The sequence below is a fragment of the Anoplolepis gracilipes genome, chromosome 5, assembly GCF_047496725.1.
Source record: "Anoplolepis gracilipes chromosome 5, ASM4749672v1, whole genome shotgun sequence".
NCBI lineage: Eukaryota > Metazoa > Arthropoda > Insecta > Hymenoptera > Formicidae > Anoplolepis > Anoplolepis gracilipes.
In genome coordinates, this window is record NC_132974.1 from 4,100,776 (window position 1) to 4,114,975 (window position 14,200).

Consider the following 14,200-nt stretch of genomic DNA (forward strand, 5'->3'; position numbering starts at 1 on the left):
CTATTTAGATAATTGCTGCAAAGTAAACTTCTCATAAAATCAATATTCTATTCTCGCAATTTATTTCTATTACAAACTACGAGTATGTACATACATATGTGACAAATGGTATTACAATAATTATAAATTACTTAAACGATATTATTAACATTTTATTAATTTGATAATCATTTATGCATAAATTATATAGAATAATTTTTTAAATAATTATATGTATATTATTTATCAGAAACACTTTAGATTGCATACATATAAATATAATTCATTCTATATGTAAATGAGAAAATTTTTTTTCGAAACTTTTCTAGAGTAATATTGATGATAATGGAGTATCGATATATACTATGTTATATCAATACTTGTCGAATTACAGACATTTTCCGGTGATAAACGAAAAGTAAACTGATTTTGCGTAAAAAATTGCTGGGGTCCTTCTCGACGTAGACCTCAACTGTTAGTCTAGTTGGACCGACAGGCGGAGTACCGGTGACGTCATCGCCCTTTCGTTTTATCGCGAGTTACGGTCGCGAGCTTGGGGAAGGTCAGGGCTACTCTCTCTTTCTCTCTCTCTCTCTCTCTCTCTTTCTATGTCGGCCCTCGAACGTCCTGATTCCGTCGATGTATGTGCCTTGACCATGCATGGCTGTATCTCGGTGGTGACCACGCGGAGGTTCCGTACACGCGAGAGGCCGCGCGCGTGTGCACGCGCACGACACGGCCCAGCACGTGGTGTACATACACCTAAGTACATAAGTATAGCCATAACCGCCAACTTCGTGAATGGAGGAGCGGCGAACGATCAATGCCCCCTTACGTTTATCTACCGCCTTTATGTGCGTTGCGCTTGCTGCTCTGTAGTCGAGCTTTCTGGCGACATGACATAAAGACTCGAAAGCTCAGTGTAACAAAGAAGGATAATATTATTTCTGAATCTGCACCTTTAAAACAGAAAAGATCTATGTTTTTAACGATACAAGCCTATATACATGTTCGACATAGATTACAAAGCTACATTAAGCGTTATATAGTGTCGAATTTTTCAGATTAACAACGCAGCAAAATTATTAATCAACATATATATAAATATATAAATAATATTTTTAAAAATAAAGAAGTTGTAGATATACATGAAAGTTCATACAAAAAAATACATAAAAATATGGCAAAAGAAATTTAAAAAATTGCGTCTGAGGACAATATCTTGTTAAATATTATTTAATAAATATATTTATCATAAGGAAAGAAAGAAACATTAAAATAAATTCATATTATTATATTTTCTTAATAAATACAGAACTGAAATTTGCAAATCAAAATACTATAGCAGGAAAATTAAATAATGAAAGTATTTGCGAAAATATTTTTATTTCAAGCAATGATAGGTGTTTGAGATGTAAGAATGTAAAGTTGATTAATCAGGGTGACGTTCCATATGACAGTCAGAATTTCAGAAAAGTAATAGAGTGAGAATCAATTAGAATCATTTTTGTCGTCCCGATTTTTACTCTCGACTGCTGTCAACCCAAGGCAAAGAACCGTAGGGAGTTACTCCGAGCTCAAGTCGGTTTTTACCTTATTCAATAGCCTCGTTTTCCATGTAGAGGCCTTTACCGAAAATGGAATGCTCTTGGTGAGGATCAACCAATTACAATCTAAGCTTACACAAAAGACGTAACGGATAAAATTTAGATAATTTTGACTAGTTGATTCCCACTATAGCATTCCGTAATCATCACTACATAGCGAACGAGGCTATTGAAAAATCGAAACAGCAAAAGTTTGATGATTCTGAATAGTTTATCCTCTATTATTCCATTGATTAATACTTCAATACTTTTTCGAAATTCTTTTAATATAAATAATTTGAAATTTTTTTAATATGCATATGTGATTGATCAGTTTTAAATTCTTATATTTCAAAAATTATTGCTTGAAATAAAAAAATACTTTCATAACTTGATTTTTCGAGAATTTCTCTGTTATAGTATTTTGACTTGCAAATTTCAGGATTCTGTATAAAAACAAATGATCTATTAAATCTGTTTTCTACCATTTATCATAAAAACTACATGAGCTTTTTTTTGATTACTTTTAATTATGTTTTTTATTAATGTATTTTTATAAGATAATTAAAGAATTTTGATTATAGTAAAGAAATTAAAAGTTAAAACCGACAAGAGGAAAGAAAATGAAAATGCTATTACCGAGTAGTGATAAAATATTTTAAGTTTATTAAATATTGTATTTTAAGAGATAGCGATAAGAAACTTAGAGCGCGCGGTTCATTTGTATATCGAAGCTTCAGCTACATATATTTTGCATTCGACGCCTCTTACTTGGAGGCAACACGGTATATCCGACCACACTGAATAAAACTCACTCGAGAACATGAGGCTATACACTATTATAGTTTATATCTTCGACCCGCGCGAGCAGGATTACCACCCGCGGTAACTATACATATGCGCTTATAAACTATTATTATCTTACGGTCGACGCACGTTTATGCACTATGTCGCAGTTAGCCTGATCGATGCTTTACATTGTTCTGACAAGGAAGAATGCTCGAGCAAAATGCGCTCGAGTTACTAAACTTTATAGAATAATATCGAACATCGTTGCGCGATAGAATCTTATTAATATATCGAATAAAAATATCTTGAAGAAGAAATACAAAAAATTACAGGAGTATTATTTTTTTTATAATGTTAATATACGATTTTTTATAATCATAAAATATTTGTTATTTAGCTATAATCATATTAACAAATAATCAATAATATTTGCTAATTTATATCAGAAATTATATTTTAGAAAAGTAGCGAATTAATGAAAATCAATTAACAAAGATTGCTGATACACTTCTTAAATTAAAAAAAATCTATTATTTCATATCTGATAATGTCTAGTAAAAAATTTAGAATGTAACTTACTATATATTTTTAATTTGTCTGAAAAGAATTTGATTTTAATCACCGGTCCTCTCTTCTGTGGATGAAAATCAGTATCTTGTCGAATATTAACGGAGTCATTCTCTGCCATCGAGCGCTCGAATTATAAAACCCGTTTACCAGGAAGGGACATGCCTTCTTTTTATCTTCCGTTGGCCGAATAGTAATCGCGGGGCTATCCGGTTCCCATAGTTTCGTGCTTAGGTACTTTTTCGAACGTGACGGTTATAGTCATTAAGGCTTGGCGTAAACGCAACACACGAGGACGACTCCTCGTTTCACCAACGTGACTTCGAGGTTCCTTACCACGGTCTCGATTCTCGCGTGGTAAGACACGTTGCAGCGCCGCTCTTTCGGTCCTTTTGGGACCACTCTCTAATTGCGACTAATTTCGTTAATTACCGTAGAGGCACCGCGTAGGGAGACCACTAATTCGGGGGTCCAAACATTGTGTCTAGACCTTAAACAACATTCGCGTATCCCACCGACCGAATCGTCGGCTTCCTCTGTTCTTTTACCTATGCGGCTTCAAACCAATTAGACGGTACCATCGTATCTCCGACATTTTTGCATCTCCCCAAGAATTGAACTAGAATTAGATCGTTTTTGTTATTTTTTTATTAATGTGCAATTAATTAGGCATTAGTAAAAACGAGCATATTTTATCGTCTTTACGTTTATTTTGGAATATTGATTGATTAAAATATTGACATTAAGAAATATTTTATATTCATTGGAGAGTCATCATTAAATTTGTAATTGTATTTAAATCATTAAACTTGAATTAATTAATATTTTTGCCAATTAATTTCCTTGTTTAGCTGTATCTAGTAATTTTAAATACTATGAAACATTTAGAATAATTGAAAAAATGATTAACGTTTGGATGATGCAACATAATTGTTAACGACAATCATAAATTTGGCGAAATAAATAAAATCGAAGGTATTTTTTGTATTAAAAAGAATTTAAAGGAAACTTAAATGAAAATCTGAAAATTTTTTCATAAAAGTAATGGCAGAATTTTTTTAATGGCGTTGGTCACACAATAATTAAACCACATTTACAATTCTTTAATAACTTTTCCTATATCTTTTTTCTTTTGATGAATACTTGCCACTATTAACTTATTAATATCAATAATAGTATTAGGACGTATAATATTAATATTATAATATAAAAAATTTAGTGATATTTTTCATCCATTTTTATGCATTAATGTCAACTATATTGGATCCGCTATTTTAAATTTTGAATTTTTGACTTCAGAAAAGAATACCATCAAAAACTCCCATATATTATCAAGTTTTATAGAATTCGAGTTGATAGTTTCCATATTACTTATTATTAGTAACAAAGTTATAAATATAACAAGAGAACATGTAGTATAGTAGTAGTATAGTATTTATTTAATCCTTGCCTTTCGGCTTAGGATAAACTTCTGGTTTACATACAATATATTATCATAATTAAACAATAAAACAATATTCTAGAATGATAAACTAAACAAAAGATCAACTATGATAATTAAACTATTATCAATCAAAAAACAAAAATAACAAAAATCCATTATTCTCTATTTTCCACTGTTTTCCACTGTTTCCATCGCTTTTAAAGCGTTTATATATCTATATATCTGATTCTTCTTTTCTCTCTATCCCTTCTCCTTTACTTCCTTCTTTCTACCATTTTTGTATCGTAGCCTAGCTCTGCCTTCTCTCTTAACCTCCTGTTTCTCTGTCGTTTTAATCTCTTTGTTCACCTCCTCTTTTTCTTCTCTCCTTTTCCCCATTTCTCTCTTTTTTCTACTATCTCTTTTATACTTTTCAGTCCTTGTCCTTCTCCTAGGAGAACATGTATATGACTGAGAAAAATACTGTTAAATCAATAACATCAGTGTTAAAATTTATTTCATATATTTAATATAATTATTAATCAGATCAATATGCTATGCTTTTGTTTTACGAATTGATATCTTTTCTTCAATATATATATTAATTGACAAATATCGAGAGAGAAAGAGAAAGAGAGAAAGAGAGAGAGAGAGCGCCTTCGAGTCCTTGAGGGAGTCGAATAGCTCTTCTAGAGGGGTACGTTTGATGCACACGCGACACTCGTCGAGGGTGAACCATGTGCACGCACGTGAACCAAACAATTTTATCATATACCTGTCCTTGGGGGGACTCGGCGAGGGTGAGGTCAGGTTTCGACCTGCTAAGCGGGCGTAGTAACCTAATAGAATTATGCTAATTTTTTTCAATACACATTTATGTAATAATAGATAATCGATGCTATTAAGAAAGAGATATATATTATTCGAATGTCGAGAGAAAGTACGTTTCATAATAATGAGTAGTTTTAGGTAGAAAGTCATAGAAAATTACGATAACTGAAATTAGAATAATTTTTAAACACATTATAAAAAATACAAATGAGAAGATGTAACCTGATTCATTTTAATTATATATATAAACAAAATTAAAAATTAATTTCTTCAACTATTTCCAGGATAACCAATTAGACAATTATAAAATTCATTTTATTAACTACGAATCTTCATGAAATATATTTTTTATCTAATATTACTTATTGTTAGTAACAAAGTTATAAATATAAAATTTTTTTTGTAAATTTTGTTGTTTCAACTCTGGGAAAATTATAATCTTCGATTTGAGCATGTGTTGTTTTCTGTCTAACATTTTTTCCTCTTTTTTCCGGTTATTCTTAAATGACGGCCCAGCAGCGTATCGGTTACAAACAAAGGTATCATACTGATTTCAATTGTTCTACAAATCTTTTTTTTATTTGAAAGCTAATGTATGTACCTGTCTCTAAGTTTCGAGAAAGTTCTTAAATGTCGCATAAGTGTACAAAAAGGTGCACAAACTTGGAAAAGTCTTTATGCCGAAAGACTCCGTTGCAGCAACATGGAACGAAACGTGTACTTATATAAATATAACATTCTGAAAGATATTTAAAAAATAGTAGAAAGTATTATTTTAATATCTTATATTTGTATGTGATACAAATAGTATACATTGATATTGTGTAATGATTTATAATGTTAATTATGCAATGGTTTATATCAAATAACATGTTAATAAACATAAATAGTTCAATTTTTGGCGAAACGGAATACGTCGGCTATATTCTACAATCTGTTGAGGCGCACCAAAGTCTACAAATGGCAAATATACTTTACATCAAAAGTAACTATCCAGGTAATTAAACCAAAAAATTCTATTATCTTAAAACTATTTCACTTTTCATAATATTTTTATAATATCTTCCTCTAAATCTAACATAAGAGAATTTTCACGTTGTACGGCAACAACATTTTCTGCAACGCAATTTTTCTTATCTAGGCTTCATCTAAGCTTATTTCTAAAAAGTTTACAAATATTCTTTTATGCAATTCTGTCCCGGAACCACCTATTTTATTTTTTGTGTATAAATTGCAACTTTTATATTAACCAAATATATTATCTTGTTAGGTTAGAATTCGATCGATAATCCATGTCCTTAAGTTTTATATTTTTTGTAAACATTTTTCTCTAAAATGCTTTATTTTCGAGATATACGACCGTTCCCAAACTTTTGGGCCTTCCTGTATTATTAAATAGGATATTTTCTTACCAATTATACTATTTAATATTTGGGTTTATTAATTTTTATGATAACACACAAAAAATAGTTTTATAAATGGACATTTTTTATTTATTAAAACTTTAATCAAGTTAAATATACAGTTTTAACTTAATTTATAAATAAGATATTCTAAAAAATAACACATAAAAAGAAAATATCCTATTTATTAAAAATATATATTAAGAGGACTTATAAAGTATACATTTCGAAAATTGAAGAGATTGATTAAAATTTCCTTTTTTTTTGTCTTATGGTTACCTTCATCATGGAAGACATAGTTTTGCAAAAAATTGAAGGAACCTAACCAATATTTTATGATATTTATATATCTATTATTTTAATTTCTCAAAGTTTGTTTGCGGAATATCTCGAAGTTTCTTAACGTACACGTGCATATAATTAATTACTTAACCCCACATCACTAGTGCTAAATTAATTCTAACTTATCTTAAAAACTCTTAAAATTAGGTGTCAATTAGATACGAATTAGGTGCTTAAACCGTTTGGCAGAAAATTAAATTTATATTGATAATTGTGAGTGAGGCTAACTTAACATTAATCCGGCGGATGAAACGCATTTTGTAATCAAAAATTCGAATTGATTCACAATCTAATAGTCGATGACGCTACCGCGTGACATTTTACTAATATAATAATTTTTAACATATTGTGTTATATTATTATTATTAATTTGTTTAAAAGAATTCCTATTTATTAACAAAAAATATATAAAGGAGAAATATAAAATAATTGTGTAAAAATAATTTTTGTAATAACGCAGTTTATTCACTTAAATAAATAATTTCTAATTCATTTAATAAATAATTTTTAATTTAAATAAATAAAGAGAATTAAAGAAAAATTAATGGAAATTTTTTTTTAGGAAATAACACTTGACGTCTCAAATTTTAAGGAATTTTTTCAAAGAGGAAAATTTTTTTTGAGCATTTATTGTAAGTACTTTAAACTATATAAAAAAATTTTTTTTTAATTTTTAATGTTGAAATTGAGCGTGTAATTTCATTATTTTTTAAACGCGGTTTTGGCCCGAGTTCAAAACAATGTCCATGTATACTCTGCAGTGATAGCTAAGCCTGGAACAAAAAACCAAATATATTTATTTTCTACATATTTTCTTTTAAATTAATGTTAGTATTCCAAATTAATAAATAAATGATTGATGATTTAATTGCTGAGTTTAAATATCTAAAAAGTTTTGAATAAGTTTACAATTTGTATCTTGAAACGTGAATCTTTAACACGTAAGCAAAAACTTTATAAAATATTCTGTATTGAGCATCAAGATTTCTGAACTTTGAATCGGATGTATTTGTGTTTTTCTAACACATAAGATACACGTCATTACATACAATATAATGTTAAGGTATATATGCACCGTGATTATGTAAAGTTGTTTTTTAGTAATATGCAAATTATATTCTTTTTTATAAATAAATAATCAAAAGTTAAACGCAAAATAAAGTAATTCAAGAAAAATATGCAAATTGTATTGTTTTTTACAAATAAGTAAAGATTTTTCAAGTACAGAAAGATCGAAAATTCACAAAAAAATGATTTTTTAAGGATTGTGTGATTTCACCCCATTTTTTGTAAGCCGCAATTAAAAATTTCTAAATTTATCTATTTACTCTTTCTACATGTGTGTAAAGTTTCACCAAAATCAGAATTTTCGATCTTTCTGTACTTGAAAAATCTTTACTTATTTGTAAAAAACAATACAATTTGTATATTTTTCTTAAATTACTTTATTTTGCGTTTAACTTTTGATTATTTATTTATAAAACAATATAATTTACATATTACTAAAAAATTTGCTAGGTTCTCTTGTCAGTAAGTTATATGGTATTTTCCAAAATGCCGAAACCTCTTATTTTTTTCTAAAATTCTTACAACTTCTTGCGGCCATCGAGAAAAAAAAACTTTATTTCAAAATAGCACTTGAATTTGCAGTCTTAAAATGAAATGTTCCGAATTTTTACATTTTCTTGCTCATTATCCTTTTAATCAATAATAGATAATGGTCACTTTTAATGAATTTATTGTTCACAGTTATTTTCTTCATCGCAGATGGAAAGAGAGATTTTTAGTCTTTGAATTAAAGAATTGTGGCAATTTGTTAGTATTTCTATTAATATTATTATTATTATTATCGTCATTTTTTAATATTTTTAATATTCTTTTTCACTGATAATATACCTAGATAGAATGCTAATAATACATGTAACATAGTGTTAATAAAGAATTAAAGCAACAGGATTTTTTAAATTATAATACAAATTTTGATTTAGATTATATAAATAGTACAACACAAATTTTTGTAAAAGTTTATGATGATGTATATCCTACACACATTTACTCATTTTAAAAAGCTATTTTAAGTACAAATAATCATTGTGCATATATCTTAACATTATATGTAATGACGTGTATCTGATGTGTTGAAAGCGCAGAAACATCCGATTCAATGTTGAGAATTCTTGATGCTCAGTACAGAACATTTTATGAAGTTTTTGCACACGTGTTTCAAGATATAAATCGGAACTTACGCAAAACTTGTTATCACTAAAAAAAACACGTAATCAGCACAAATTTCGATATTTGAGGGCGCGACAACACTGTTCACGATTATTAACCCCGTTTACATCCGACGTCTCGTCGGAAGAAAATCGGCGAGAGGAAAGAAAGACGAGAAAGAAAAGAAAGACCGGGATAAATTCTTTTGGTATGACGGACGTAACCGTGGCAGTATCATCGACGTCTTCTCCACGCCGTTCGGAAATCCTGGATCTCACTCAATCGAGCCGTACGGCAGACGATACGTCCGGACGCGTAAGTGGAAGCAGAGCGAGTGAGATGGAGAAAGGCATCGAGACTCCGAGCGCGAAGAGGAAAGTTTGCGGAAAGATATCCGGAAAGTCGCGCAGGGGCCGGCAGAGGAGAGAACCAGCGCGACGCGCGCGCGAAATCGCGCCTCTTCTCCCCTCTCTATCGCTCTCCCTCCTCCACTATCGGATACCACCGGCGACGTCCTCGTTCCCGGCTTCTGCGCTCTATTCGCGTTCAGACTCCGTCTTCATGGTTTTCTAGACGAGCGCGATATACTCGATCGTGATAGTAATCTGATGGTAATAATAGTAGTGGGGATGCAAAGGTGGTGGTAGAGTGGTGGCAATATGGTGCTTGGTGGGGTTACAACGTGATCAGAGTAGCGGGAGACCTAGTCATTCCCCACCAGATCTCCAAACCCATACACACGCAGCTTGCAGAACACAGTCGCAAACCACGCCTTGCTGATCGTGGTTGGTCAAACTTCATCCTTGCTTCACCCTTCTTGTGACCTCCTGCCGCGCAATTTTCGTTTCGTGTGTCAGAGTAGGGGCAAGCGTGGCAGCGGCACAGCTTACAGTGGGAGATGGTTGATGGTCTGTGGTGGGAAACGACTGACAGCGTCGAGCACTTCTACATTGCTTGGAGAGGGGCGGAAGTAGCCGGCTGCGGAGGGGCGGGGAAACACACAGTTCGGCAGCGCGACCCGACGTGGGCACTTCGCTCGGTCGGGCCTTTCCTTCATTAAAATATTATTCTGTGCGTGTAGAAAGAGGAGAGAGCCCGCGGAGCCCCGGTGAGAACCCTCGCTCTACCCATAATCGCGCTACGAGCGGACGTCACTCTCGCCACCCCCTCGTCGGCTTCGCATGCACGTTCGCGCTCACCGAGGGACTGTTTTTTCGGGAAAATCTAACGCGTTGGTGTCGTTTTTGTTTTCGTTCGTTTTGTTGTGAAAATAAGGGATGGCAAGAGAAAAACAAGCAGCGAAACAGAAAGAGCATCTTATTATTACTGGAAGAAAGGATCTAAAAGAAACTGAAGTACTGTATCCTAACGTTCAAGACAAATATCCATTAAGTTAAGAACGACGAAGAAAAGAAAAAAAAGAAAGACTTTAGGCTACATTCCGATATACATTGTTAGTAGTGAAAATTTATAATTCACATTACATATAAATTTTCTGCCACTTCATGCGTAAATCGGAAAGCACCTTCAGTCAAATATAAACATTGGAACAATGGCTGTAGATGACATAGAAAAAACGATGTTGATGCATTGAATGTATCTCCATTTGGTGTGTGGATTGGTTCGTGCCAGAAGAAACTAAGTTTTAGGGACCAAGGAGTCGCCGATATTAAAGTGCATATTTTTTTCTCCACGCGTGTATCATCGAATATACATATATGTGAAGCACGAGTGGCTGAATCAGGAATCGAATCCGAGATCTTTTGCTTTCCGGGCAACTGCTCTTATCATCTGAACTACTCAAACCTCTTCTCGAATATATATATATATATATATTATTAGAGTGAAAATCTCTCTCAGAGAGACTATTCCATTTAAAGAGCAGTGAGAAAGATTATATTGTTCGATAAATTCTAGCATTCAATCCATAGTTTGTTGAAGATGTCATGATAGATGTCAGTTCATGCTATGACATATGTCAGTTGAGCTACGAAATGTCAGAGAGGTGCATCGGTGCTCGAATAATGAACTCACTCGTTGGGTCACGGACGACCCTCGAAGACTGTGTGTTGTGTGTGCTCCAATATCGTTCCTTTCTACGTTCCTATCGCGCTTCCTCCGTCCGTGGTTCCTCGATTTGCGCAACATAGTGGAAACTCGATTGAGAGTGCAAAGTGCTGGACGCTGTTTATATCGATTATATCGACAACGTTCCCTACAAAGTCGAAAGATCGTGTGCTTTAAAAGTACAGTGAGAATCCAAGGGGGCGAATTTGGCTGCCGGCTAAAAGGGAAATTGCGAGTTGTCGGGATATGAACCCAGGTATGTGAAGTTACCTTTCCACCATCTTGCCATCATCGTGTCATCTTGAATGTCATCTCGATTATTGTGGATGGAGGTGTTGTCTCTTTACGTTATTTAGCGTTTTGTTGTTGACTGTTAATCAGTGAGTGTAGCTCGTCGTGCGATATCGTGATAGCGTGTTTCCAAGAGTGTTGAAATGTTTCTTCTTCGTGATAATCGCAAAATCTCATGATGTAGTGAATACACTAAACGTCAACGTATATATAATTCTCGTATCTTCTCACATTATTGCTTGAAGTGAATGGTACATCTTTTCGTTCTATAACATCAAAATGTCAAATCGTAACAAAGATAAATTGATAAATTGCGCTGCTATCAAGAATACAAACTACAAGAACACCACAAAATAATTTAATAAATCACATGCACACATCTGTAAAAACCTTTTCGCCAATTTCTAAGCTCTCGTGAACGAACATTAATCGTAATTCCACTTTAATCTTCCTTCGAGTTAAATCATATTCACTTTAACTATATTGTATGATCCGTGCATTAAAATGAACGTGATTTTAACAAGATAATTAGAGAGAGAAAGACCAAAAATTTTGCGAATCCGTAAAATAAATATTAAACTGAATTTAAATCAGTGATGTGATATCAATTGACGTGCTATTCCATGTATTAACTAGTTCTTCAAATTCGTCAGCATTGAATTTCCGATCACGATCTAAGAACACGCACAATTTGTTACCACTCTATGAAACACGCCACATAAGAAATCACTTTCTCTTCTTCCATGTGACTTTAGTATAGCGTTCAGGATGAAGACATTAAATGCATTGAAACAGACCTTGGAATTGTTTCTAATTACAGTTCCTGTTTTAGTCCTAGCTATTAAAACAATAGGGTTTTAAATTTTCTTTCTCATTCCTTAAAACTGCGATTAGTCACACTTATTTTCATTCACAGCCAAATTTTCAACACATTGCAAGCATCAGGCTAAGAATTTAAGAATCTATCGTTGACTTTCGTTTCACAACACAATTTCTTTAATCTGCTGATCGACGTTCGTTATACTAGTATGTCAATAACTAATTTCAATTATATTCTGTTCAAGAAAATTTATCTTAGATATTAATCACATTGACACATAGTAATTGATTACTTTGCGAAGATAAATGATATAAAAAAATTATTTAATTGTGACAGGCTTGTCATCGAAATTCTTAGAGAGCGAAGACTGTTATAGCGCAGCTATTATAAATTCAAAAATTTTGTCATATATGTTGAAGAACGTATTAACAATTCTCAGTGGTGTAATTTCTACTTGACATCTCAAAGCCTTATGTCGTAACACATGATTTATAATATGACACAGGAGCATTACACAATTAATACTATAAAAGCGCACGATTCGCATACAAGAATGTCAAATTCTCGTTGACATATGGGAAGAGAGCACACATCCGACAAGATTTTGCGGCTAGCAAAATTTGTGAGAGCTCGCGATGAAAACCTACGCGACACACCGGATTTTGATGCGTTCGTAGAGATAAAAAGGGAACCGGTATTAGGGATCGCATCTGCAGGCACGATAAACCAGCTGTTAAAAAGCGCGATATATATTTAGACATCGCGTTCTTTTTCTCACCATTCTCTTATTGTCGAAGAAGTGTATTAGATTTCTTGAAAATGTCAACGATGCAGACAACGATTGTTTAAATCATGCATTGTCAAATGCGCCATGTGTCATTTATTTCTTACACACATAATCTGTCATTGCAAATTCAATCTAGATAGATTTTAGATAAAATCGAAGTTTTAATCAAATGTTTAATAAATAACTTTGATGAATAACTCGTATTTCAAACTTGAACTTTAATAAAATAGCAAAGTGTGGCATTAAATACGTATAAACATGCTATGAATATTTGTATTATAATAAATGTGAGAATTATAAATCACAAATTATTAGATTTTATTTATTAAATTTTAATTACAGACTTGTTTATTCAAGCTACCGATATTAAATGTCAAATTTGTGAGATACTATGATGCGCATTAATTGTTTTTGTTAATGTAAAATTATCTATATATGTTTTAATATATAGTATGTAAACTTAACGAAACTTCAATTTTCGCGCAGATTTAGCTTACTGCTTATCCCTATGCCTTACTCTCTTCAAAGTTCCTGTGACGAAGCATTGAAAAAGATCGATCATTAAGGAAAAAGTATCTATTTACTATGAGATTTTTTATAGATTTGCTTATCAGATTTTTCAAAGATTCATTCGTAGAACAAAGTTTAGGTCTAATTAATTACGGCTTGCAGAGACAAGTTCTTTTTTTGGTCGCCTGTTGCTGGCCATTAATTCAAGCATGAACTTTTTTGTGAAGAAAAAGAGAAAGAAGAAAAATTAGTAAGAAAGAAAGAGAGAGAGAATTCACCATTGGGGTCAATGATGTCGCGATGCCAATAATTCTTGTATATACCATACATCGTTGCGATTTATTCTCGCGCCCACATGATCACGGTACTGTGCGTTTGTCGACCACTAATTAAACGCGATTGATATACACAAGTTTGTCGTTGGAAAGCGTAATTGCTGTCGCCACAGACGCGAAACGGAAAATTACGAAAGGCAGAGAAATGTGAGAAATTTATCGATCGACTGTCACTTTCCGTAATTATTCCGCGATCGTGAGAAAATCGTGACGTGGCGGATTGTAATTAATAGTCATGGCTGAAATTATTCGTTAT

The 14,200-nt window shown here is 32.5% G+C and overlaps 1 protein-coding gene across 18 annotated transcripts in view; it reads left to right on the forward strand.

Moving 5' to 3' along the window:
* The window catches only part of Zfh2 (Zn finger homeodomain 2), a 374,611-nt gene that overhangs the window by 221,536 nt on the left and 138,875 nt on the right, over nucleotides 1-14,200 (forward strand). For 2 of the 18 annotated variants that reach the window (XM_072892290.1, XM_072892287.1), the window contains exon 1: nucleotides 9,705-11,457. The exons of the other annotated variants lie outside the window; for them this stretch is intronic. The gene's annotated coding sequence lies outside the window, so the exon portion shown is untranslated. Of the gene's footprint in view, nucleotides 1-9,704; nucleotides 11,458-14,200 lie in introns of those variants that run through there. 18 annotated transcript variants of the gene reach the window in all.